Source organism: Gavialis gangeticus, unplaced genomic scaffold (genome assembly GCF_001723915.1).
Source record: "Gavialis gangeticus isolate Ggan-Ray unplaced genomic scaffold, GavGan_comp1, whole genome shotgun sequence".
Classification (NCBI taxonomy): Eukaryota; Metazoa; Chordata; order Crocodylia; family Gavialidae; genus Gavialis; species Gavialis gangeticus.
In genome coordinates, this window is record NW_017728992.1 from 198,201,178 (window position 1) to 198,227,200 (window position 26,023).

Consider the following 26,023-nt stretch of genomic DNA (forward strand, 5'->3'; position numbering starts at 1 on the left):
TTACCTGTATTCAATGCTGGAATTAAAAGAATGAGATGGCATATGCCACCAGGGGACCAGGTATTCTTAATTACTCCCTGTCCTTGCTGCAATAGGAATGCACGTGAGGGCATGACCAGCTCTCATTGGCACCAGACGAGAACCCGGATGTTGAAAACCGAGTGTTTCCAGAGGGTCAGATGCCCCAGACAGGAAATGCACATAAGAGCTTCTGCTTGTGGTTACTGCATAGAGGTGCAGTAACTTTCTTAGCACACAAGCTGTGAGAGGGTCAGACCTAACCAAGGGAGGTATAGAAGAAACACTTATCTTGAGTGAAGAGTCAATATGGGAGTTCAGGTGAGACTGTGTTCAGGCGAGAACTGCAATCTAATGAGTGGAATTTCATTGTCTAACTCACCTAGAGGAGGAAAAGAGATTATAAATTAATGAATGGATGGAGGGACCTTAGCATGGGACCCTCTTGTCACCTAAGGGGGGAATACAGGCAGTCCTTGCACTTACAGCAGGTTATGTTCCTGGAAAAGGCGATGTAAGTTGAAGCTATGTAAGTCAAATCTGATTTTCCCATAGAAACAATGTTATAATAGGTTGCTCACAAAGGGCCTGATGCCCAACTTTTTATAGAAATGACCATAAACATCATATTTAAATCAACTTTTTAATCAACTCTAAATGATATACACTGTACAGTACAAAGCTTTCTAAACTGTACTGTATATAAATCTATTAAACAGGGCAATACAGTAACTAATCACATAAACTTTTATTTAATTAAAAGGTGAAGGAACACCTTCACCAGGGTTATGGAATTCAGAAGGGTTTCTTTGGGGAGATTTTTGGGGAGACTTAGGGCCACTTGATGGCTTTTGAGAAACTGACCCAGGGATGTTTGTTTTTCTGCCCTTTTTTTCTCATTATAAATTTCCCTGTAGCGCACACACACATATGTAGCACGAACTGAACTAAAGTAGCTGATGTTAACATAGAGTGTAATAATAGTGAAATATAACCATGTTAGTCTTGTCCTGTAAGCAACTTGAAAATTCCATTTTGTATCCTTCTGCTTGACATAAGTGAATGAACTGTGCATAGACTTTATGTATGTGTGTGTGTAAAAGGGTGAATGATGAGAGAATGGCATAGAGATGCAACAAGAAGATTTAATTGTTTATGGCGCCAAATGTAAGTTACTAGTCAGTAAACTAATTAATGAATGGCTGAAGAATCCCTTTTAAGCCTAGGGCACAAAGAAGATAACGAGGAGAAGGAAAGTACGCATCCTGCCAGACGGGCAACAAGATCACTCCAAAGCTAAGATAAGCTCAAGACAAAAGAAGAACAACCGCAAAAACAGAATCTGGGTATGGAAAAACCCCAAAGCACTGAAACAAAGGATGCCAATCTCTATAAAAGAACACTTTAAAAATTCCAAGTTGGGTGAGTCTCTTTTTCTACTGCTGTTTCATCAGAGCACAGATGCACCTCTTCACCCCGCTCCAGCTGTTCTCTTCAAATGTGCTATCTTCAAATCATCATCTACTCAATAAGCCCGGGTTGGCTACCCTGGGCTGATATTGAGCAACTGTTGCTGGTAACTATATCTGGCATATGTGTGAATGAAATAGTTGTTTTGTGTATGTGTATGCCTGTGTGTAATGATGTGTATGATGATTTTTGTGTGTTTGTATGAATAGGGTGTCCGAACCTCTATGTCTAACTCATGTAATCAATAAACGCAGCACCTTGCCTTATCCCCCTTTATAAAGTCTCACTCATGTTTTGAGCAATTGGCAATTTGAGTAACACATAGGCATTAGAGATCAAGTTGTTGGTCTTGTGCTGCATTCGAGGTTAGGATCCAGTTTTTTCAAAAATTGCCATTGCAGCTTCCAAATGTTTAAAGGCCTCACCCATCTGCTTCGTTGTCATGGTACCTTGAGCAGGACTCTCTAGAATCTGGGCCTGATTTTCTGCCTTCCTTTGTGCCTCAAGATGGACAAGCTCTTCATTAGTCAGTTCCTGGGAATGAGAGGCCAGCAGCTCCTCAACATCTTCTGTTTCAGCTTCTAGCTGTAGCTGGCCAGCCATCTTCACAACATCAGTAATGACTTAATCCACTTGACCTTCAAATCCATGGAAATCAGAGATGAATGCTGGACACAGTTTTCTCCAGAAGCCATTGAGATTGGATTCCTTAACCTCCTTCCAAGATTCTCCAATGTTCTTCACTGCATCCAGGACATTGAAGCCCTTCCAGAATTCCTTGAGGGTTGGTCCACCTTCCTGGACTGTGATACTGATGGCACAGGCAAAGGTTCTTCTAAGGTAGTAAGCCTTAAAAGATTAAATGAACCCCTGGTCCACAGGCTGCAGCAGTGATCTTGTGTTGTGGGGCAAGAAAACAACCTTGATGTTAGGGTCTAAATCTGGAAGGTGTGCAGGATGTCCAGGGGCATTGTCTTAAATTAACAATGCCTTATGTACAAGGTTGTTCCTCTCACAATAATTCTGAACAGCTGGCACAAAATAGTCAGTGAACCATTCTTCAAAAAGGGGCCCAATCACCCAAGCTTTACAATTTGATTTCCAGATGACTGGAAGGCTGCCTCTAACATAACCCTTAAGTGCTCTGGGATCTTCGGAGTGGTAAACAAGCAAGGGTTTGACCTTGAAATCACCCGCAGCACTTGCACCAAGCAAAAGGGTAAGTCTATCCTTAGCTGCTTTAAAACCAGGCATAGTTTTTTCTTGTTGGGCGCTGTATACCCTGGAAGGCATTTTCTTCCAGAACAGCCCAGTCTTGTCAACATTGAAGACTTGCCTGGCACAATAACCTCCCTCTTCAATAATTTTAGCCATTTTTTTTGGAAAATCTTCAGTTGCAATCTCATCATCACTAGTAGATTCACCTTGCACCCTGATGTTATGCAAGGCATACCTGCCTTTAAAATGCATGAGCCAAACCTTACTTGCACTGAATTTGTCATCCTTGGATCCCTTGCCACGTTGTTTCACAGTGTCAAAAAGACTCAAAGCCTTGGTGTGAATGGTGGCTGAACTCAAAGGCACACACTGAGTTTGATCCTGAATCCACAAAATCAAAAGTCTTTCCATCTCAGCCACAAGTCCTGCATGTTGCCATATAATAGTGGATTGCAATGAGGCTGCACTTTTAATTTCACCATTTATTTTATCCTTTTCTCTAATAAACGTTTGCGCAGTAGTACAAGCTAGGTCCAACCACCTACTGATTTCAGTTTGTGACAAATCACTCTCACTAAGTTTGATCACACTAGCTTTCACCTGTAATGTAATGGCTTTTCTGCATTTCTTATGAGAACTGTCTCCACTGATGTGGTGCCCTGTCAGCTGATGATCTGGGGATCCTGCAATTTGGATGTGGGATAATGATTTAGGAATTATTGCTAGAAAGCAAGGGCTATTGAATAAATTGCTGATGGATAGAAGATGAAAGTTGGTAATGGATCCTAGATTGGGACCAGATAACTAGTTAACATGAAGAGTATAGTGGGACCAGTTCCTGATATTTAACTCGGTAATAGGATTTTAAAAAACAAGAAGTATGTACCCAGAACATCCATGATGTGGTAGGGGCAGGGTGAAGTTGTGGAGGAGCCCTGTGAAGAGGCCTAAACTACTACACAGCTATGAGTTAAGTAGATCAATATTCATTTCTCTTTCAATTATTTTCTTAACATCAAAGGTGTAACAGGCAAGCGAAGAAGGAGAATAGATGGAGAAACCAGGTAAAGACAAATTCATTAACACAGGAGAGCCCTTATGGGTACTCACACATCCCCTCCTGCCTCTTTTGCTGCCTGGCTGTGGCTGTCAGATGGGCAGAGGTAGGCGGCAGGGCTGAGGAGAGGGGCTGTGCTGGCTCAGGTCTGGGAGAGCTGGAGAGTGGGACCTGCTGGGTGCTTGGCTGGAGCAGCTAGGCATGGGCCTTCTTGGGGGAGGGGGGTGCTATCAGGGAGATGCAAAGTAGCCTGGGATGCTGATAGACAGTGACCTAACTTGAATCGATAGGGGAACTGGAACTGAAGTTTGATGCACCAATCTAACCTAAATCCATGAAGTTTGAGTGCACATCAATCTAGGTGTATCTTAGACCAGGTTCCGCGATTTTTAGAACGGCCTATGTGAGCCAAACTTCTGTTTTGTGACAAATTTAGAGCAGTTTCCAATCGCTTAGACTGGTAAAAGTGTAATGTCCATAACTGGCCTCAGTTTCTCCTGGGAAACTTGCTACACTTGTGGAACCATGAGTATACAGCTGTTCATGATTTTTCTTGCAGTGCAAAAATGATTATTTCTCGGAACAACCAAGGTTAAATCACTCCCAGGAGATTTTCCCCTGAGAGACCAGATGTGTGTATAGATGTATACGTTCTTTTCTGAGAGAAATCACAGCACAGACCTCCAGCATCCCAAGATGCTTTGCTTCCCTTTCCTTCATCCTTTCAGAGATAGTGTGCTGTTTGGGCTGAACTCTACTACTCCAGCTAAGCAGGGAGCAAAACATGCCCCCTTCACAATCCCACGTTGTGCTGCTGAGAGACACTAGCTAAGTCTGGCTGACTCAGACTTCCCATACAGTCCTGCCCATCTGTCACCAGGCAGACTAAGGGAATCTACAGAGCATGCTGAGATGTGTGCATAGCAGCCCCCTGGCTGTGCAGCATTAGCACTGTCAGCTCTCTGCTCCTTGGGGGTTCAGTATTTAAGTCTGTTCAGGTATCACCAGATACGTTTTTCTACCCAGGTCATTTGTATATGTGTAAGCAGCCTTCACCAAGACTGACAGAGGGACAGCAAATCAAAATAATTAGTCAAAGAGAACCCATACAGCTGGAAGTAGATTTCAGGTTTCTTTATTGTGTATCTGTGTACTGGGCAAGAGCAGGTGGGGAAAAAAAAAACAGGTATGTCATAATATTGCTGTTGCTTAGAGAAGACAGAATTAAAAATACTTTCAACTTCTGACAATTATCTTTGGTTGCATCAATGTGTGCGCGCGTGTGTGCGTGTGCACGCGTGGGTGTGTGTGTGTGCACGTGTGTGTGCGCGCGCATGTGTCTTTTCCTACTTCTTTCTTCCTTTTCTCTCTGCTTCTATTCATCACTATGGTATTCTTGTATTTAAAAGAAATGTATTTTTGTCCTCAGTTATTACTTGTAATTTGGCTGAGGAAGGATCAGAGACATTACTGCTTAATAAAATAAATTATCGTCTAAGGTAGAACTGGGATTTTTCCCCCCTATGTAATTGGATTTGTTTTAGCCAAGTCTGAAAAATGTGAAGTCTTTTTCTCTTGCATAATACAACAACCTTTTCCTTCTAAGTAGCCTGAAGCATTTGGTCCTTATAGAAGAAAAAAGAAACCCACAAAGTTTGAGATGAAACTAATGAGACGAGCATGGAAACACATTTTTCCTTATAGAGTTATACAAAGTTACATAACCCACATAGAGGTCCTGATCCCAGAGTCCATGAAGTCAATGGGAGTTTTGGATTAGGCCCAACAGGAATACATTCACAAGGTAATATTGATTCCACAAACCTAATTAGTGTGTCTGAGTCAGTCTCAGATTTTTCTGGCATGCATAACAAATTGGAGATTTCTTTAAACATCTCCACGTTGTCATTCAATACTGCATTAACCTTAATGGTGGCATGAGTCAATGCTTTAAAGTTTTTGCTCTTTCATGCTGATGCTGTATCTCCAAGGCAGGAAATAACTGGAAGCAATAGCAATGAACAAGGAAGAAAATGCAGTTGGGGTTTGGAGTTTTTTCTGTTTTTTTTTAATATAGTTAGGACACTACAGAAATGCAGTGTACATTGGTGGAATTGCTCCAAACAAGATTTCATAGACATTAGGGCTGGAAGGGACCCCAGAAGATCACTGGGTCAAGGCCCCTGCCCCCGGGGCAGGAAGTCAGCTGGGGTCAAAGAATCCCAGCAAGAAAAGCATGCAAACATTTCTTTAAAAAGTCCAGAGTAGGAGCTTGCACCACCTCTTGGGGAGTCTGTTCCAGGCCTTGGGGGCTCAGACAGTAAAGACATTTTTCCTTCTGTCCAGCCTAAAATGGTCTTGGAGGAGTTTGTAACCATTGGACCTCGTCATCCCTTGGGGAGCTCTGCTGAACAGGCATTCCCCCAGATCCTGATGCACACCCCTGATGTACTTATAGGCAGTCACCAGGTCCCCCCTGAGCCTGCGCTTTTCCAGGCTGAAGAGTCCCATGCCTCTCAGCCTCTCTTCATAAGACCTGTTCTCCTGCCCTCTGATCATGTGCATGGCTCTCCTCTGGACTCTCTCAAGCTTCTCCACATCCTTCTTGAATTGTGGAACCCAGAATTGGATGCAGTACTCCAGCAGCAGCTTCACCAAGGCCGAGTACAGTGGCAGGATGACATCCTGACATTTGCTTGAGAATCATCTATGGATGCAAGCCAGAGTTTTGTTCGCTTTTCCAGCTGCAACATCACATGGCTTATGTTCATCTTGTGGTCAGTCATAACCCCCAAATCCCTTTCGGCCGTGGTGCTAGCAGGCATAGCACTGCTGAGCCTATAAGCATGATGCAGGGTTTTTTCCCCCCAAGGTGGAGTACACTGCATTTTTCCATATTAAAAACCAGATGACATTCATACACCCACTTTCTAAGCCTATCAAGGTCATCCTGGATCACCAGCCTATCCTCAGGTATGGATGCTCTACACAGACCTTATACCAAGGTCCCTGCTACGGACACGTGTACAATCATTAGAGCATTAGCCTAACACCCAGATTCAATTCCTTGCCCTGCCATGATTACTTGTACAAACTACTTGGGCATCCTGTGTCTCAGTTGCCTATTACAAAATGGGAATAATCTTATTTCCCTGCAGCCCAGGGGCAGTCATGAGGATTTGTACAGTCACAGAGGCAAGCCTCTTATTTAGAAACCTCATCATCTCAGGTTTTGAATGTGGCAATATCCTTTCCTCTGGCCTTAACAGATGCAATCTAGCTTTGCTCAAACCCATCCAGAATGCTGCTGCATAGATCATTTGCCTTAGCTCATCATTTTGACCACGTCACCCCTCTATCGGCATCCCTTCACTGACTTGCCTTTCCTTATCACATCAAAGAGAAACTGCTCGTTTTTGCTTTCAAAGCTCTTTGTAGTCTCTCCTGCCTCATCTGTTATCTTTCATTCCTCATCAAAAGGTTGGCTTCTTCCTCTGATTGGCCCAGGATGCCAGCCTCTGTCACATACCTATTAGGCTTTCAAACAAGTACTTTCATGGTTTCTCCCAGGCTGCACCTTGTATGCAGAGACCCTATAAGCACTAGCAAAGCTGCCTTACTATTATCCTTGAAATCCCTCTTTAAAACTCCTCTTTGACTCAATGCCTTGCAAACAGGTCACATTTAGGGCCCGGGTTTCATGTATTAGGCATCTATGTGGACTTGCAGACCTAAGTGGGATTCTATTCGACTCCATTCACCTTCTGAAAATCCATTAATGCTTCTGTTTTATAATACCCTGTTATCTTCCCCCTAAGACTGAGTCACAATCCCCACCCCCCCACAAAAAAAAAAAAACAGTGGGGAGGAGGAGGATCCACCCACCCAGTGCAATAACTGCTTTTCAGGGATTCAGGCATGGTGGAAAGCTCACGTCTACTAGCTGGGATAGAATCTGGCCCTTAGTCTGCTGCTGTGCTATCATGACCGTCTATCAGGCAAGCCTATATTGTCTCACTATTCCCATTTACTGTCTCTTGTCTCAAATTTAGGTTGAATGCTCCCTAGGGCACAGGTTGTCATCTTGTTCTAGTTCTGGCTACTGCCTAGCACAGTGATTCTCAACCCTTTAGACCCGTAGCACCATTGTTGAACTCAAAGCACCCGTCCAAAAATGCCAGCTCTCAGCTTTCATGTGTTTGTTGGCTACAGACAAATAACAGCATTTCTTCCATTGCAAAGACCACAGACCACAACAGGCCAGTACATTTTTGACACTGTAGGTTCCTTTTTGAAATCTCTGGGTTTATCTTCCGAATCGTGTGTAGACATTCATACACCTAACACTGTTACAATTTTATGATGCCCTGCAGAACCCTTAAAAGGATCTCACAGCACCTCAGGGTGCTATAGCACCCTGGTTAAGAATCACTGGTCTAGCATAATGAAGACTCGGCCAGTAGGGTGATGCAAGTACTTAATAACAATAAGTGCACCAACAATCTTGAAATGCATTTCAAAGTAGGCAATGGGATAGATTAGATAGACTTACCAGATAGGTGAGGCTTCACTCTTATTACTTAATGCTCCATCTGGGAGGAAGTAGTATGGGCACATCGCAAGTCTCATCTGGCATAAACAAAGCTAGGAAGATACTGCTGCTACTTTCCTTCCAAAGCCAGCTGATACAAATTGCAAATGTGTGATTGCATCTGCCTTCTCTCTCTGACCCGGTACGGGTGAGTTGTTTTTGTTGGATAACAGGGAAGGCACAAAGAAGCCCTGGTTGGGAAAGTGACAGCTCCCATGTAATTTATTATTTGATAAAACATCCTTATGTTAAGTCTATTTTCTGGTGTGTACAAGGAAGGGAAGAGGAAAGGGGAATGACAAAAGGAGAAAATAAGGCAGGAAATGAATAGACTGCAATGCCTGAAAGCTTCCTTTCAGATTAGCCTAGCTCATTGAATTTTATGAATGCAGCCTCCACAATTTTTCTTTCTTTTGATTTTTGCACTTACAGCAGGGTTAGCAGGTGGAATTTCCCTCATGGATGAACCCCTGTGCTTCAAGGATGTCTGCAACAAGGGGACACTTTTTACTTCCCTTTTTCTTTACCTCTTTATTTATCAGCTCATGTGATGCCTTATCCCTCACTAGCATCTCTTACTCATGACATAATCAGAGAAATCAGCAGAATAACAACGGTGCTCAAAGTTAAGCATGTGTCAGCATGTACAGGCTGAGCAACATTTGTTATGTTGCATTTGAAACTGGTTATGAGTTTCCCAATCTTTCAGTTTTTTCTGTGTTAAGTTTTCCTCCAATTTTCATCTCAGGGTATTTTATTTCCTTTGAAAGCTTTTGCAAAAACAGTTTTGCAAAATTTTAATATGAAGGGGGTAGAGGTGGAAGTAGTACACTTTTATTTAAAAATAAACCATTTGACCACATCTTTGAGAAAACAGCAAAAAAAAAAAAAAAAAAAGGCATAGCACTGAAATGATTTGGGATAGAAAATTGAAAGTTGCCTGGTTGGTAGAGAGGAAGAAGTAGTGCTGAGGTATACCACCAAAACCTGTGCTTGATTTCGCTGGTTTAGAAGGGCCTATGAACCCTGTGACTCATCTGTTCATGTTTTTCAATACTTTTTCTGTCTTTTCAAAGGAATGGCATTCATACTGAATTAATAATTATGTTCAATTGAAATCGTCTCCCTGTGTGCTCAGAACACTATAAGAAACAATGAGGATCTAAGCATCATAAAAATCAAAATGCTGGTATCCTGTGTGCAGGGTTGTTGGTGGGGGTGGGGGGGGCTGAGAATTTTTGGGTTCTAATAACAATTTTGGACAGTGCTTTCCCAAAATTCAACAGAGAAAAGTCTGAAGAGGAGACTGTGCAAGAAGAAGATTCTGGGAACGAGAATGTTTTAAAGATAATGAGACTGCAGCTATCAACATTCCCATGTTGTACCTCACTCTCTTTAAACATTATTGTTTCCAAAATGCTCTTCTTGCATGGTCTCCTCTTCAGCCTCTCAGCTGAAGAGTTGTCTTTTTCATGTGAAACTTTTACTCCTTTGATACAGACAGATGGCTTACATCTAAATCTGTTAAAGTAAATATCTAAAGTATGTAGTATGGCCTACATACTAAAATTCAACATCATGATATTTAAATCCCACAAAAGAGTAAAAGTGCATCCCAGGCTATCGAATTTCACATGGATCCTCCTGTACTGAGCCCAACAATATGTTTGGCTAAAGAATAACTTGAAGAAAAACATCCAGGTTTGATGTAAGATGGATAAACCACCATTTTCCCAGGTAATTTGCTTCAAGAGCTAATCACTTTCCCAGTTAAAATACATGCCTCAGTTCTAATAATAAAAATACCTGGTTTAAATATCCTTCCTTTTAAAACAAGGGAATGTATGAAATGGGATTAAATTAAGGCAAGTCAAGGCAAGGCAAAACAGGGCTTTGTAGACTACAGTAGGCCCTAAATGACTTAATGGCAATATATGGTATAGCATTTGCTGATATTTGCATGAACAAAGTTTGGGTAAAAGAAGAAAAGTCAAAGGAAATCAGCAAATGAGAGTGTGGCAGGGCACTGGTGGTGCCTGCCACTTTAAGGACTAAGCCAAGCAGCCAGCGGGTGCTTGATTGCGGTGGCCATTTTAGAACTCTGGTCACCTACATAAACAGAGAGGTTTGCTGCTGGCAGGCCAGGCAGAAACATCACCTGGCTGCAAGGCTGCATGCAACATCCTGGAGTTAAGGGCAGGAGCTTAAGGGGTGGTTTGGAGGCTCCTGGTCCTGGGCATGACCTAAAACTGCACCCTGCCAGAAGTGGGTGGCCTGGTGGGGCTCCCAGTGGTGTGGGAGCCCCCAGGAAATACCAGACCACTTACCCCAGTGAAAGGCAGGTCAGGGTGCCTTAACCCCTAGCCCCCACAATGCTGTAGGTACAGGGGGAGTAGGTATGACTATGGCCACCTGAGCCCAAGGAGGGCCTAAGACCCAGAGGGGGCCAGGCACTGTTATGGCCACCTAAGCCCCCACTGGGGAGGGAAGCCCCATGGCCCTGGTGAGGGGGTGGAGATGAGGAGCCCCAGTGAGGGGGAAACCAGAGGGCTGGAAGCCCAGTACGTGTGTGCAAGTGGATAGAGTTGCCCTGGGAGGGGTCAGGGCAAGCTTAGACCCAGTTGGGTAATTGGCTGGCCACTACCCCAGTGAGGGTGGCAGACATACTGTCCTTTGGGCCTCTCCCACAACCCAAGGTATGAGCTAGATAAAGCCTATGGCAGTACAAGTTGTCAATGTGTGAAAGAGACCCTGTGAGAGGAGGGCCGTATGAATCTGTGAGAGACTGAGAGCTGACAATGAGGGCTAAGCTAAGTCCAGCTGTAGGCTAGGAGCATTGTGTCATCTGGATACCATCTGCGAGGCTTGGGCTGTGGTGTAGAAGAAGAACGGAGCCGTAGATAGTGGTCCCTGGCATCGAGGCAAGAATGGGCAGCCTCCTGCCTTATTAGAACTGATTCAGAAACAACAAGGCATGGCAGGAGAAGAAGCAGGTGGTTGGTCCAGAACAGGTGGGTGGGCCCTTCTGTAGATAAAAGAAGGTGCATGCTGTCTTAAACTTAATTTGAAACCTAGGTGAGAAGTCCTTTTCTGTAATGGGCTGGACACCCGTTAACAGCTTTTTAAGACCTTAGAACTTAAAGAAATTAATTTTAAATTGATCTCAAATGTTATTAAGAAGCGTATTGTTATTTACAGGAAGACACATTTTATAATCATTTGCCTGACATGCCTTTCCTGTGCTGTTTCACATGTATCTTATTCATATTTCATTATTAAGTTTGTTATTAAAATTTCTGTATATGTAATTTTGTGAGTATTTCATTTTGGTGGGGCTCACTCTTTTTTAACCTTTCCTCATTCCCAGAATATCTCTGGGAGTCAACAACTTCCTGATATTTGTAAATATTCAGCAATGGAAGAGAATCCCAAGTATAGTTGTAGAAAACCCACTATTTACTATTTTTTAAAACTAAGCCGGACAAGATGCTGTAATATGTACTGTTTGGAACAGTCCTGTATTGTCAGGGAGAGAAAGATGAGCTGTCTCTCACATCTGTGTCTCCAGTATATTATTCTGCCACAGAGTGAGAAAATAATTTGTTTCAATATAATAATTTAAAAGCAAGGTAGTGATAGAATTGAATAGATTGTTTCCAAGCAGAACTATCATGGTATCAATGTTTTTCTTCAGCCATTTTCCAAAGTGTTGGTTTGTTAGCTGGTAGCACCTGGAAGGAAATTTCCTATAACACAAAGTTGTGTCACGTCAGCTTTTTTGTTCAAGAAGTTAATGATTAGTAAACAGTGATTCCCTGACCTCTCAAATCACCTTGACAAGGGACTTGTTCATGCTGTTTTGACTATTTTGTCACTCCATTCCTTTAGCCGAGCAGTATTACTCATAGTTTCTTTGAGTGTCCTGATCATGCAGGTGGGTGACTGCAATTTGAACATGATTCTTAATTCAAGCATGAATGTCATTCTTCAGAAAATACACAAAGGTTATTGAGGAAAACTAAAATAATCCCCTTGAAAAAGAAAATTCTTTCCTAGGCAGGTGAATACTGTTATGAGTGATACTCAGCAAGTGCCTAGTGCTTATTCTCACCTAGGATTTCCTGCATACAAGTATGTTTCATGAGTTTTGGCAAGATAGATGATGGTTACAAAATGCTCACAGCTATTTTCTAGAACTCAACTCTAAGGAGAAGTGAGATCAAAACTCAAGCAGGTAGGGGAGAAGGTGAGGAGTTTGGTATCCTATGCCTCTTATGTTAGAGAGGATTTCTTCAAATCAAAAACTGCACTTTGAAGGGTAGGGGAAAAGAGCCATTAGTGCTGTTAGAATATACATACACTTTCAAATATGTTCACTGCATCTATTTTTCAAAGTGACTCTGTCTATATTGTGTCAACAGAATGATAACTTAGATGTGGATAGAGACTTCCCATCTGAAGAAGTGAAAACTGGTTCCAAAGCAGGCATGCGTATCTGAGAAGGTTATAGTTATGTATACACATGTCTTTAATCCACTGGTCCCTCTCTGTTTCCTATCTACACAGGATGTCCCATGTCTTTACTAGGCAAAAAAAAGGGTTGGTGTTTCCCACTTTAGCCCCTAATATGTCAGTTGAGGTCAAGGCAATCACATGTGCCTTCAGTGGTTGCTCACTTTTGGAAAGGGTATGACACAATTATAGTTAATTCCTATGTTAGATGTGAAGGAAACACTGTGGCATCTCACACAGTAGTGTAATTGTTGGGGGTGGGAGGATAACTGGGGAAGCAGGTCTAGGCATTGCTTTTGGGTGGGGTGGAAAAAAATAGCTACTGCTTCTGCAGCTGGCAGTTGACTATACTATCATCACCACCACCACAGATGTTGTGGCAGCTGGCACTCTCCCATGCACTGTCACTGCAAGGGGGCAGAGCTGCCCTCTTATACCTCTGATGTACGGACATGTGATAACTGTGGGCCCATACTGGCTTTTTGTCAGGGTGACAAAGATTTTCAAAACTAGCTGATGACATGGCATGCCCAATGCTGTGCCCATGAGAAGCACTTAATCAGGGGTAGATACTCAGCATTTCTTACACCACCTGTTTCTTCTTGCGTCTCACATTAAGTAGCCTAAACCCCCATTCACTGTTTAAAATCCCGGCCTTCAAGCATACTTGACAATGTTAGGGTGCATCAATAAATGCACCCTAACTTTGGATGGCATGAGCCAGTTTAACAAGAACACTGCACCACCAACCTCCCAGCATTGAGATAACATTGTAGTTCTGCACACAGGTCCCATGTCAGCAAAGCTTGACCATGTGCTTAAGTACCACTTACATCAATGGAATTTAAGAATGGGTGTAACTTTAAATGCATACTTTTCTATGTGTGCAAGCAGGACTTTCAAGTCTGAACCCAATGAAAAGTGAAAAGTCATTAGGGCTAGGGACAGACGTTATACACAAACCAGTTTAAATTATTAGAAACTGGCTTAAGCCTGTAACAGAAAAGAAGCTCAGTGCACACAAACCAGTTTCAAAATGGCTAAAACTGGTTTAACATAAACCTGGTTGAATGTATCAGACTTAACTGATTTAGGTCAAACTGGTTTATGAATCTTCTGTCCCAGATGCATTCCTGGTTCAAGTTAAATCAGAGTCCCCTACCATCCCAGCGTGCTTTTCAGTCCTGGGATGGGATGGGATGGGATGGGATGGGATGGGCTATTCTGTCTGCTCCAGAGAGAAGGGCTGTCCCCTCCACTCTACTCCCTAGCTGGAGCAGTGAGGGCTGGATGACAAGCAGGGCAAGCTCAGCTAGGTATGCAGCCCAGGCTACAGGGGGGTACTGTCCCCCAGGCAAACCCCGGCTGGGGTTTGTGGCCAGGGAGGGAGGTTAAACACCCCTTCCCCTGCTCCAACTTAATGCCAGCTGTGACTATGGACTACAAATCCCAGAGGCACCTGGAAGCAGGAAGAGGAAGTGATGAACAACCCTGCAGAGTCCTGTGGCTGTCATTCTGGACTGCAATTCCAGAGACCTCAGGGGAAACAGGAAGAGGAAGTGAACACACAGCCAGACAGCTGTGCTCTAGCATCCCCTAGCTTTTGGCCTGAGCTACTGCAGGCATGTGGCTGCATTTTCCTCTGTTTCAATTTAATCTGTGCAGTTTAGACTAACCTGCAAAGACTGAATTAATTCAGCCTCAGGCTTTTTGTCTGTCTGTTCTTAGCCTAGAAATAAACAATGCAACCAAAGAAGTTTCATTACAGAAGCAAACAGGAGCAGCGAACATCAAAGTTGCATAAGCAGCCTTATTAACCTAACCAAACAGCTCAAGAGTGAGCTAGTTACTTCTTCCAGCTAGATAGCAATGCAAAACACTGGTTTATCTTATGCTTATGTTTAGCTGCTGCTTATCCAATTTTTATCTTGTTGTTCTGTAGATTTTTAAATTATTGAGATGTAGATAATTTAATATCTGAATGTTAACAAGAAAACACATTCAGGTGTATAATAATAGGAAGTATAAATAAGATTAGCAAATGATTGCATAAAATCACTAGTTTATACATTTAAATAAAGTATGATATCTACATGTTCCAGGGGAATAGATTAATTTTCATAGGTGACTATGGATTGTTTTTTCCATAAACTTTGCTTAAGCGTTCCCCTTCGTATGCATATTTCCATAGAAGTTTAATTTCATTGCAAGAATGTTAGAACCTGCAAAAATTCTGATTAAACACTTGCAAAACATTTCCACAGCCACAAGAATGCTATCAGTGGTCTCCAGTACAGCTGTGTTTCAGACGAAAGGCTGAGTGAGTAGCTGCACACTCTTGAGAAGCAAAATTCAAGCATTCACATCTTTCTGATTTTTAATATTAGACATTTTTGTATATAGTTGAAGGTACTATAACCAGCTGTTCTGCTCAGACTTATGCAATGCTTCTCCTGTCATGTCATGTAGATTCCTGGACAAAGATTCCACAAAGAGAAGAAAGAAAGTGAATATATTGATGGGAGTCTGGGCATTGGCATTAAAGCCAATATGGTTATAAAACTCATACAGCTAAAACCTCCTTCACCTTCAGATGCCTAAGTGGCACATTCACAGGGTCCTTGCACTGCCTGGTGGCACATACTGAGGCTGCACAGGTGCTTGACACTGGAATAGGAGGAGAAGGTGTTCCCTCTGTTCTAGCCCAAAAGCCAAGTGGTTAAGGGATTTGCCCAGAGAAGAGGACACCTGGGTATTAGCCCCACCCTATCTAGGGAAGGGTTTGAACTTACACCTCATGTTTCCTGGCGAAGTGCACTAACCACTAGACAACAGGCATGGTATCATCTATGGCACTTTCTAGCCTCCACTTGAAGTTAACAGACCTGGAGCAAGACAGAAGATACAGGTGCCAGGAGGACAAGAAGGCAGAAGGAAGTGGTTTAGTTAGGCAAATGCTGCCCAGCTGCATCCACGTGAGGACTAACCAGTTCAAGTAGAGTAGTAGCAACACCTCAGGTGTCTTACATACAGTACACATTTTCTTCCTTAGCACATTCACTCCCCCCTCCATCAGCCCTCAAAAATTGGGGTGTTTCTTAAGTGGAGGAAGCAAGGAAGAATAGGGGTCTAATGGCTGTCAAGATGATTGTCACTTCTCTTTAGCCCTGGTGAGAAGGCATCCTGTGTTAACCTTCTCCCAGCTGCTAACAACTATTAGCCATGCAGTACTAGCTGACCACCGTAGCTTGTGCCTGAAGCAGCAACTGAGCCAGATCAGGGCAAGTGAGGTGGTGCATGCAGTCTTTAGTATCTGAATGGGTATTGTGGTGTGGAAATAGCACATTATTATTTACAGAAATGTATTTAAAGAACTCTTTCCAATAAAGAAGTAACAGTCTTACTCCTGCCCCTTGCAAGGAACTGGGGCCCAGCCTTGTTGCTGTTGTGTCATACCAGGAAGTTCCTATTCCTTCACCTAAACTGTCCCCAGGGGTGCCACACTTCTTGGACACTCCATGTTTCTGGGAAGACTTACTGTATGTCACACAGTTGGCCATGAATCTGGAAAAAGACTTTTTTTCTACATTCTGCCTTCCAAAAGCAAATGTGTTCCTTGTGTGGGGGCATGCAGTATGTGAGGATGATGTGGTGCTTCTCTTAATACAGCCCCAATTGCATTTGTTTTTCTGGGGACTTCACCATACTGTTGACTCATGCTTCTTCTATGATCCATCATAACCTTCATATCCTTCTTGGCATTGCTTCTGTACCTAAACTTTTCAGTTAGTTTTTTTTTTTCCTTCTCTACTGTGGTACTTTATATGTGTCTTTGTTAAATTTCATAGATTAATAGAATTTAGGGCCGAAAGGGACCTCGGAAGATCATCAAGTCCAGCCCCCTTCCCCAGGGGCAGGAAGTCACCAGCAAGATTAGCATCCAAATGTCTCTTAAAGGAGTCCAGAGGAGGTGCTTACACCACCTTTGGTGGCAGTCTCTTCCAGGCCTTTGGGGCTTGAACAATAAAGAAGTTCTTCTTTATGTCCAGTCTGAAATAGTCTTGGAAGAATTTGTGACTGTTTAACCTTGGCATCTCTTGAGGCGCTCTGCTGAACAGGCACCCCCCCAGATCCTGATGCACACCCCTTATGTACTGATAGGCAGCCACCAGGTCCCCCCTGAGCCTGCGCTTTTCCAGGCTGAAGAGTCCCATGCCTCTCAGCCTCTCCTCAAAAGACCTGTTCTCCTGCCCTCTGATCATGTGCATGTCTCTCCTCTGCACTCTCTCAAGCTTCTCCACATCCTTCTTGAATTGTGCAGCCCAGAATTGGATGCAGTACTCCAGCTGCAGCCTCACCAAGGCCGAGTACAGTGGCAGGATGACATCCTGGGATTTGCTTGTGAAGCATCTATGAATGCAAGCCAGAGTTTTCCTCGCTTTACCAGGTGTGACATTGCATTGAAGGCTCATGTTCATCTTATGGTCAATCATGACCCCAAGTCCCTTTCGGCTATGGTGCTAGTGAGCATAGCACTGCCAAGCCTGTAAGCATGCTGCAGGGTTTTTTTCTCCAAGGTGGAGAACCTTGTATTTTTTGGTGTTGAATGCCATCAGGTTTTCATACGCCCATTTTCTGAGCCTGTCGAAGTTGCATTGGATCACCATCCTATCCTCAGGTGTGGATGCTGTACCCCAAAGTTTGGTGTCATCGGCGACTTCTATAGTTCTGTTCTCCACTATACCAAGAGTCTCTCAGAGTCTACCCCTAAGTGCTTGTAACTACTCCTAGTTTTGAGTTATCCGCAAACTTACTGAGGAAGCTCCCTGCCCCTGCGTCCAAGACATTAGAAATGTTAAACAACACTGGAACCAGTAAAACCTCTGTGAAACCCCCCTTGCAACTTCCTGGCACTCTGCATTTACAGTTATTTATTTGCAGTTTTTCAGCCAATTGTATAGCCACCTATCATCATTTCTTCCTAGTCCACATTTCTCCAATATACATGAGACTGTCATATTGATTTGTATCAAAAGCCCTACTAAAATCCAAGTATGTCATGTCTCCTGCATTCTCTTCATACAGTGAACCAGTTAGTCCATCAAAGAAGGATATCAAGTTAATTTGGCAATGATTTATTCTTAAAAAATCCATGTTGGCTGCTAGTTGGAAAAAGGGACCTGGCTTTGGTTCCTGGACCTGCTGTTGTTATCTTATTTAATATCTGTATTGCTTTAATATGTAGGGATATCAGACATTCCCCATCAGGTCTGATGACATGATACAAACAAATAATGACTAGAATATAGTCCCTGTCCCAATATATAATTTAGATAATGTGAGAGATGAATGAATCAACAGAAAAGTTGAGGCATTGTGAAAGAGCAAGGTGCTAAGAGAGACAGATATGTCTGCTAAACTGCATAGTTACTGTGGTCTCAATTGTCATGGGCTTTACCTCTTTCCTGTATCACCTTAGGGAGGGAAACTATGTGTTTCTCAGCTGGTCTATCTAGGAACTGAGCCTACATTACCTATATTAAAAACGAACTGTGGGTTTTCAATAGAATTTTCAAGTGGTTCAAGGTCCAGGGAGAAAGAGAGCTGCCGATACATTAAAATGAATAATAAATAATCTTGTGATAAAATGAGGGTTGGAAATAAAAAAGAATGGCCAAACATTCACTCTTAGCACTGCCGAAAATGTTCCAGCTGGCTGCAGAATGTACGTCCAGCTTAATGAAGGCATCAGAGCGATAGCTCAACCCTGGTTGGCTCGCTTGACACTAAAGCTGGCACTCACAGAAAAGTCAGTGGGCTGCTTGTCACTCTTACATCATAACAGATTGTGAGAAAAAAATACCCTAACTAAAACAAATGGTATTGATATCACCGTTGCTGAAATGCTCTGTGGTCGCTTATTAAAAAACCAGCAGCAATACTTCATGAACAAACTGGACACTTCTGATGGGCAAGGTCAGAGGGGTAAGAAAAATGAGTTCTAAATAATTTTTCCTTAGATATCACCGAGCACCGTATAAATGTTTGATAGGACTGTGTGTGTGCGCGCGCGCATCCGCAAATTCCTACAAATGACCGTTCCTTTGAAATTCTTCAAGACTGATAGTAAAATCCAGATGAAGCATCCTGCTGGGCCCAAACATGGTCTTTTCTTAAAAGACCAGAACTTATCTCATCAAAACGTATTTTTTGTATCTTATCCTTCCCTCTCTATGTGGATAGCACAAACCAATGCACATTTTGAATTCAAGGTTATCTGATTTCCAAGGCAAGGACACCTGTATCACATGGTGGCTGGAAAATAAAAACACATGAAGACTGTCTGCCGAGTGCAGTTAGGATACACACCAAGCACAGCTTGATTCCCTTACTGATATTTTGTAATAAATTTGCCAACTTAAAACAAATTGAAGCTCAATCTCCTACTTTTGCATGTGACTAGAGGCTGTATAAGTATGCATGTACATATGTAGTCAAATACAAGCACACTTACAAGCATACAGAAATTAGATGCACAAGACACATTGAAACAATCATTAACTTTACAAAGGTAACAAAGATATAAGAATCAAGGACGGCTGTGCAACTTGAATTTGATGCTCAATTTGAATGAGTGATGATATAATCTTTAATTGCATGATCGTGTGTTAATATTTAGACAGGACCTCTGCCTCATTCAGTGCATATAACAGACCCACTTTAGGAGTGAATCAGAATTATAAACTAAAGGAGGCTGTTGTCTGCACCACCCCTACCACGTTGGTTCCTGAAAGAGGAAACTGCTTAAAGACTGGAGCAGGATGAACAAGAACGGAGAGGATGGTCTCATGGTTAAGGCTGCTGAATTTTGTCTGGAAGAATTAGACTCTGTCTTGGCCTCTGTGTAAGGATGGGGGTGGAAGCAGTCCTGTAGAAGTGCTTGGTCAGCTTCGTGAAAACCAAGATCTTTGACCAGCCCACCCCAAACTAACAAGCTGCTGCTCCATGTAGAGGGCAATACTTGGAGAAAGTTGAGCATTCTCCCTACCTAGGTAGCCACTCTTCTCAAAAAGATAAAGTTTGCCAGTATTGCCTTCGGGCATTCCCAAAATTGTGTCTCTGATGATCATGACATCAGGACCCAGGTCTATCAGTCTGTTGTCATCCATATGTAGGTGTGAAACTTGGATGACATAAAAAAATCATAGAATCATAGAAAATTATGGTCGAAAGGGACCACAGGAGGTCATCTAGTCCAATCTCCTGCTCAAAGTAGGACTATCCCTAAGTATATCATCCCAGACAAGACTTTGTCTACCTGAGTCTTAAATCCCTCTAAGGGATAGTGATTTGACCACCTCTCTGGGTAACCTATTCCAGTGCTTTACTACCCTCCTGGTGAGAGAGTTTTTCCTCATATCCAACTTCAACTTCCCTTGCTGCAATTTGAGACTATTGCTCCTTGTTCTGTCATCTGCCATGAACTGAAAATAGTCTGGCTCCATCCTTTTTGTAATTACCCTTCAGGTAGTTGAAGGCTGCTGTTAAATCCCCTCTCAGTCTTCTCTTCTCCAGACAAAATAAGCATAGCTCCCTCAGCCTCTCTTCATAAGTCATGTGCTCCAAACCCCTACCCATTTCCATTGCCTTCCACTGGACTGTCTCTAATTTGTCCACATCGGTTGTGTAGTGGGGGACCCAAAACTGGACAAAGGACTCCAGATGTGGCCTCACCAGTGCTGAATAGAGGGGAAGAATCACTTCCCTTGATCTGCTGACAGCGCTCCTACCAACACAGCCCAATATGCCATTACCTTCCTTCACAACAAGGGCACACTGCTGGCTCATATTCAGCTTATTGTCCCCTGTAACCCCCAGGTCCTTTCTGCAGAGCTGCTTCTTAGCCAATTGGTCCCCAGCCTGTACCTAAAACCCCTGGAGTGTTTCTATCAGCAGTGCCTTTGGAAAATCCTTCATATCATTGGAAGGAAAGAAGAATGAGTGCCACCATTGAAGCCATGTTTATTTGACACCAGCTCCATTGCATGGGACATGTCATAAGGATGTCTGACAACAATGTCCTGAAACAGGTGCCACACTCCCAACTCAGGGATGGTCACATCTCTGGAGGTAAGCAAGAGAAGAGATTCAAGGACACCTTGAAGGCCAATCTGTAGAAATGAGGTATTAATATCAATACCTGTGAAACTGAATCATTGCCAATGACACTGTAATGTATGACAAGGCATTGAAAAGCACCCCTCAGGAGAACAAGGTCCAATGAGCTCAATGAGGAAAAATTTAGGCTAGACATAAGGAAAAACTTCTTCTCCATAAGGTTAATTAGAATCTGGAACACCGCTCCCAGCAGAGGTGGTACAGTTGTCATCCCTGGAGGTGTTCAAGAGGAGGCTGGACAAGCACCTTGTAGAGTTCATTTGAAACCAATTATCTCCTGCCCGTGGCAGGGGACCAGACTCGACGAACTTACAGGTCCCTTCCAGTCTTTCTGTTTTATGATTCTAACCCTGGAGATATCAGGACTGATGGGGTGAGTAAGAAGAAGATGGATGAACCTATGCTTATGGCCTTGGACTGGAATTCAAGGTATCTGGTTTGGTTTCTGGTTCTACTACAGATTCCCTATGTCATGTTGAGAAAGTCAGCTAATGCATCTGTGCCTCAGTTGCCCATTGGTAAAACTGGGAGAGTCTGTTAGGACAGCGGGTACTACCATGAGGAAAGTAATAGGAAATGAGCATGTCTGCAGAATTGGGTGCAAAATCAGTAGCATCCTTGGATACACAGTGATCATCCTTTACTTCAGCTAAGCATAGCACAAGCAGATGTGTGCATATATGTTTATATACACATATATGCAAGTGTGTGTATACAAATGTGTGTGTTTGTGTGTGAGTAAATATATACATATGTTTCAAATAAAACAGCACTGATATTTTCAGGCACTGTTAAAAACAAAACAAACAAACCAGGGAAGGATCTAGGATCATTTTTCCATTTACTGATTTACTCAATAGCTCAAGATACAACTACTAGATGAACAAGCCACAGGCAAGAGATGAAAGCATCTGGGAGCTGTTGAGCGCTCTGAATGTTCATAGTGAGTCTGTCTCTATAACAGGCGGGTCTGCTGTTGTGATATATTTAGAAAATTCACAAAGTTCAAAAGCCCTACAGCTTGCATTTCTTCTCTCCTTAGCATGCTTAATCCGATTCCGGTGCACCTGGGGTGTAACAGCAAACCAAAGTGGCCTGCCCGGATTTAAACTCTATTCTTTGTGGGGTTTGTTTTCATTATTCATCTAGAAGTCTTTGCTTCTACATTGATTAAAAGGTATCTTTAAGTAGTGCTGTGAACAGATTACATGAGGTTACTATGCAGATGTTTTCATCAGTCCGTTGCAAGCAAATCTACAACAAACCTAGTGCACAACAAGGCAACGCTGGTGCAGAACACTGCATGCTGCTGCTGACAAAGATCACTTAATTTTTCTAAGCCTCGATTCCCCATGTGGACCTTGACTGACTTGGCTTTTTCAGGCAGGAGCCATCTTTTAGGGCCCCTACAGACATGCAGGTAAAGGCATGATAGGACCTTATGTGTGATCCACATCATCGGTTTTCCTGCCATGCCACACATATATTGTGTGTTAGATCCCATCACACCTTATTGCTTTACTGCCAGTGCAGGGGGAGCCCAGGATCGTGATCCCAGGCTCCACTTGCACTGGGAAGTAGAAACTCCTGTGGCTGGGAGTCCCCGCAGCTAATGGGGCTGTCAGCTGCAAAGGCGCACCAGGCTCGCACCCCTGCACCTAGGACACCGTCAGCTGTGGCTTCCCAGCTGCATGGGTGCCTCGAGCATCAGCTGGGAGCTCTGAGGCTTGGGGGTGCACAAGGACCTCTCCAGCTTGGGCGCTGGGTCAGCTGCTGGGTCTCCCAGCAACAGGGGCCCCTTGGCGCACATTCAGTCAATGGCATGATAGGAAAAAGCTGCTGAGTTATTACACATATTTTGTAAATTCACTTTGTAGCTTATTCCTCTTTTTATCATGCCATTAATTGATTAAGCGTGTGGCTGGGTTATCCCTAACGACGTGGTTAACTGGTCAATCCTGCCTTAAGTGTAACATGTAGGTGGGACCTTATACACAGGGGTGTCTATTTTAGTGGGGCTGTTGTGCCACCTATAACAATTTTCTTTCATAAAAAGGTAAATTTGCAGTAATGGATGCAACTAGGCTTTATAATGCCCCAGCATAGTGTCAGCCTCATTCAGGGTCTAATGTAATACAGATCAAGAATTAACCACCTTCATTCCCTCACCAATCAAGAGAAATTAGGTCTACTTTTCCTATTATACTGTGCTAATCATGTGCTATTGTCATTACCGCATTGCTAAAAATAGCCCGACAGACAGAACATCTACTTTGGATTAGGCAGATATGTCTGTGTTGAACCTCTAATAACGATATGGCATTTATCCCCTTTTAGAAAAGGCCATTTTGGCAATGAAATGTATTGTGAAGAGGGTTAGGATGATATTTTATTTCCAAAAATAAATAAATGAAGGTACAGTAAAGTGCTTTTAAAGGTTAAAGCCTTTATTTGGAGTGTTCCTTTGCTCATATAATTTACCCAAAGGATTAAGCTAATAAAATGTACATGAGGATATGGCCTGTTTTCGCTTTTAGGCAACATTTGTTATTACCATATTTACTTGAATCCATGTCGAGGTCCCCCCACGACCCCTAAACAACATGGGGAATAAAAAGCTTCATCTTGCATTTGAGTACCAACCTGGAGCAGGCGATAGCTCAACTCTAGTGTTGTCCCAGGGGCTAAAGTTTGTTCTGAACCACCTGTCCCAGGCTGAAATGGCTCATTTGGCAAGAGAACATGGGTGGGGGCAAACCTGGGCCCTGCACCCCACCCCTACCCTTCCCAGATGCCCCCTCCCCACCTTCTGCTCTAGCTCTGGTCTCTCCAGTCCTGACCCAGCAAGGCTGGGAGCTGCTGTGTCTTCTCCCTGGCTGGACTGGGCTGGGGCCAGCTGACTGCTTTGGATGACCAGAGCTTCAGGAGAAGGTAAGGGAGCAGGGAGTAGGGTGTAGGCATGGCTTAGGAGGACAAGGGACAGGGGACATGCCCAGGGGGGCAAGAGGTGGGTAGGTCAGGAATGGGGAACAGGTGCAGACACAGGGAGGAACAGCAGTTAGGAGGGCAGGCTGCAGGGAAGAAGAGGGAGGCACAGAGGTGCCCGGAGGCAGGGGCTGGTGTCAGGCACAGGAACAGGGGGCAAGGGGTTGGGGGTAGGCTGCAGGGAGTGGAGGGGGCAGGCACAGGCAAGGAGAGGCAGCAGCAGGGCATGAGGCAGGGGAGGCAAGAGGCAGAAGTCTGGCCCCTAACCTCCTGCCACGGCTTTCTCCACCATAGCAGTGGCACGTATGAGTTTAAGATGACCTTCCACTCGTTAGATTTTATACATGGAAAATTGTATAAATCATTGTCCATGTACAGAATCCAACTATGTGGAGGGGGCGTCGTCTTAAATGTGAAGTTGTCCTCGATTTGGGTAAGTGAGGTAACAGCAAAATCTGGATCGGGTATGTAAGGAAGGATGAGATGTGCAACTCTTTAGTCTATCACACTGGTGTGCCCCACTGTGTCTATAGTCATGCTTGGATAGATGGAGTTGCATGAGGGAATGGGGCAAGAAGGAAACTATGCAGGAGCGTAGGTGTTGATAGGAGGTCGTACTGTTAGGAAGAGCACTCCTTGGAATATTGTGGCCATACTTTAGAAAAGATGTTCTGAAACTGCAGAGCAGTTCACAGAAGGTTTGCAATGATGCCTGGTGTGGAAAATATAACTTAAAGTCACGGCCTGTTAGCTTATTAAAGAGAAGGTTAAGAGGTGATATAATCACAATTTCTAAGTGCACGTACATTGTTCCCAGCATGAACAACGAAGCAAGTGCAGCTGACAACCTTCCAGTGGGAATGGTGAGGTGCAATGCCTGCTAAACAGGAACCCTGAAGACTTCACCACTTGCACAGTCAATAAAATTGTCTTTGTGCTGCCCTGTGGATTTAGTTGGCAATCTATGGCCTGAAGGCCAGTTCTGGCCTGTGGGCACGGGGCTTCAGTGCCAGACCACTTTGTCAGCAGCCACTTCCCCTGCGCCTTCACGGGAAAAAGTGATGGCTGGGTCCTAGCACCTGACTGACCACCTGCAGCTGAACTGAGCCAGTCTGACCTGCAGCTTTAAAAGGCTGCTGACCACAGCTCTATAATGTCCTTTGACTCACCAGACAAAATCATGAAGTGTTAATATTCCCATTCTTGCAGCCTTTGGGGGTTGCTTCGCAAAAAAACTGGTACAGCAAAAATAGAAATGATTCCCATATGATCAAAATCAGGTGGTTTCCTCATTCTGCAAGGGTGTAACCAAGCACAGCTTAGCAAATCCCCATTCCTTTTTCTGTTTTGTTCTAAAAAGCATGTGAGTGCCAAAAAGCATCTCTTCTCAGACATGTTTTTGGGTTTATTCCAGCTTGGTAAACAGTTCAAACAGTTATTGGCTGTGTTAGTTCAGTTTAGGTTGTTTGATGCACCAAAAGGAGGAATATTTGCCGTTCTCATAGGCAAAACCAGCTTTTGGTCTGACAACAAAACAGAGAGAATTTTTTTTCCCCCCTGTTTCATTGGAGTTGCATAACTCTAATAAATGCCCTGTCTCTGAGAGTCCCATAACTTACTGACTGCGCTTCCAGTAATCATTCTCCTTAACGGAATTAATGCTTGGAAAATATATAGCACTTGCTATGATTGCCTTTTCTTATTGAAAATGCTGTGTGCAAGTAATCAAGCAATAAGGGCTTGCATGAAACATAAATGATGCAGTTTTAGGATACATCATAGAGCAGTTAAGGCCTCCTGCTGCAGAACCCAGAAGCATGTATTTGAGCAAATGCATTAGAGCAGGGGGGTTTCAAACTTTTTCGCTTATTGTACCCCCAGGCGGCCAGATGCAGAGCAGTGTACCCCTGGCCGCTGAGCAGGTGGGGGTGGTGCATGCATGGACACGAAGTGGCAGCAACCACCGTATGCAAGCTTCCTCCACTCCCCACCCC

At 43.5% G+C, this 26,023-nt stretch overlaps 1 pseudogene; it reads right to left on the minus strand.

Moving 5' to 3' along the window:
- Positions 1-1,854: 1,854 nt before the first annotated feature.
- LOC109299137 lies at positions 1,855-20,035 on the minus strand (annotated as a pseudogene).
- Between the last annotated feature and the right edge of the window lie 5,988 nt (positions 20,036-26,023).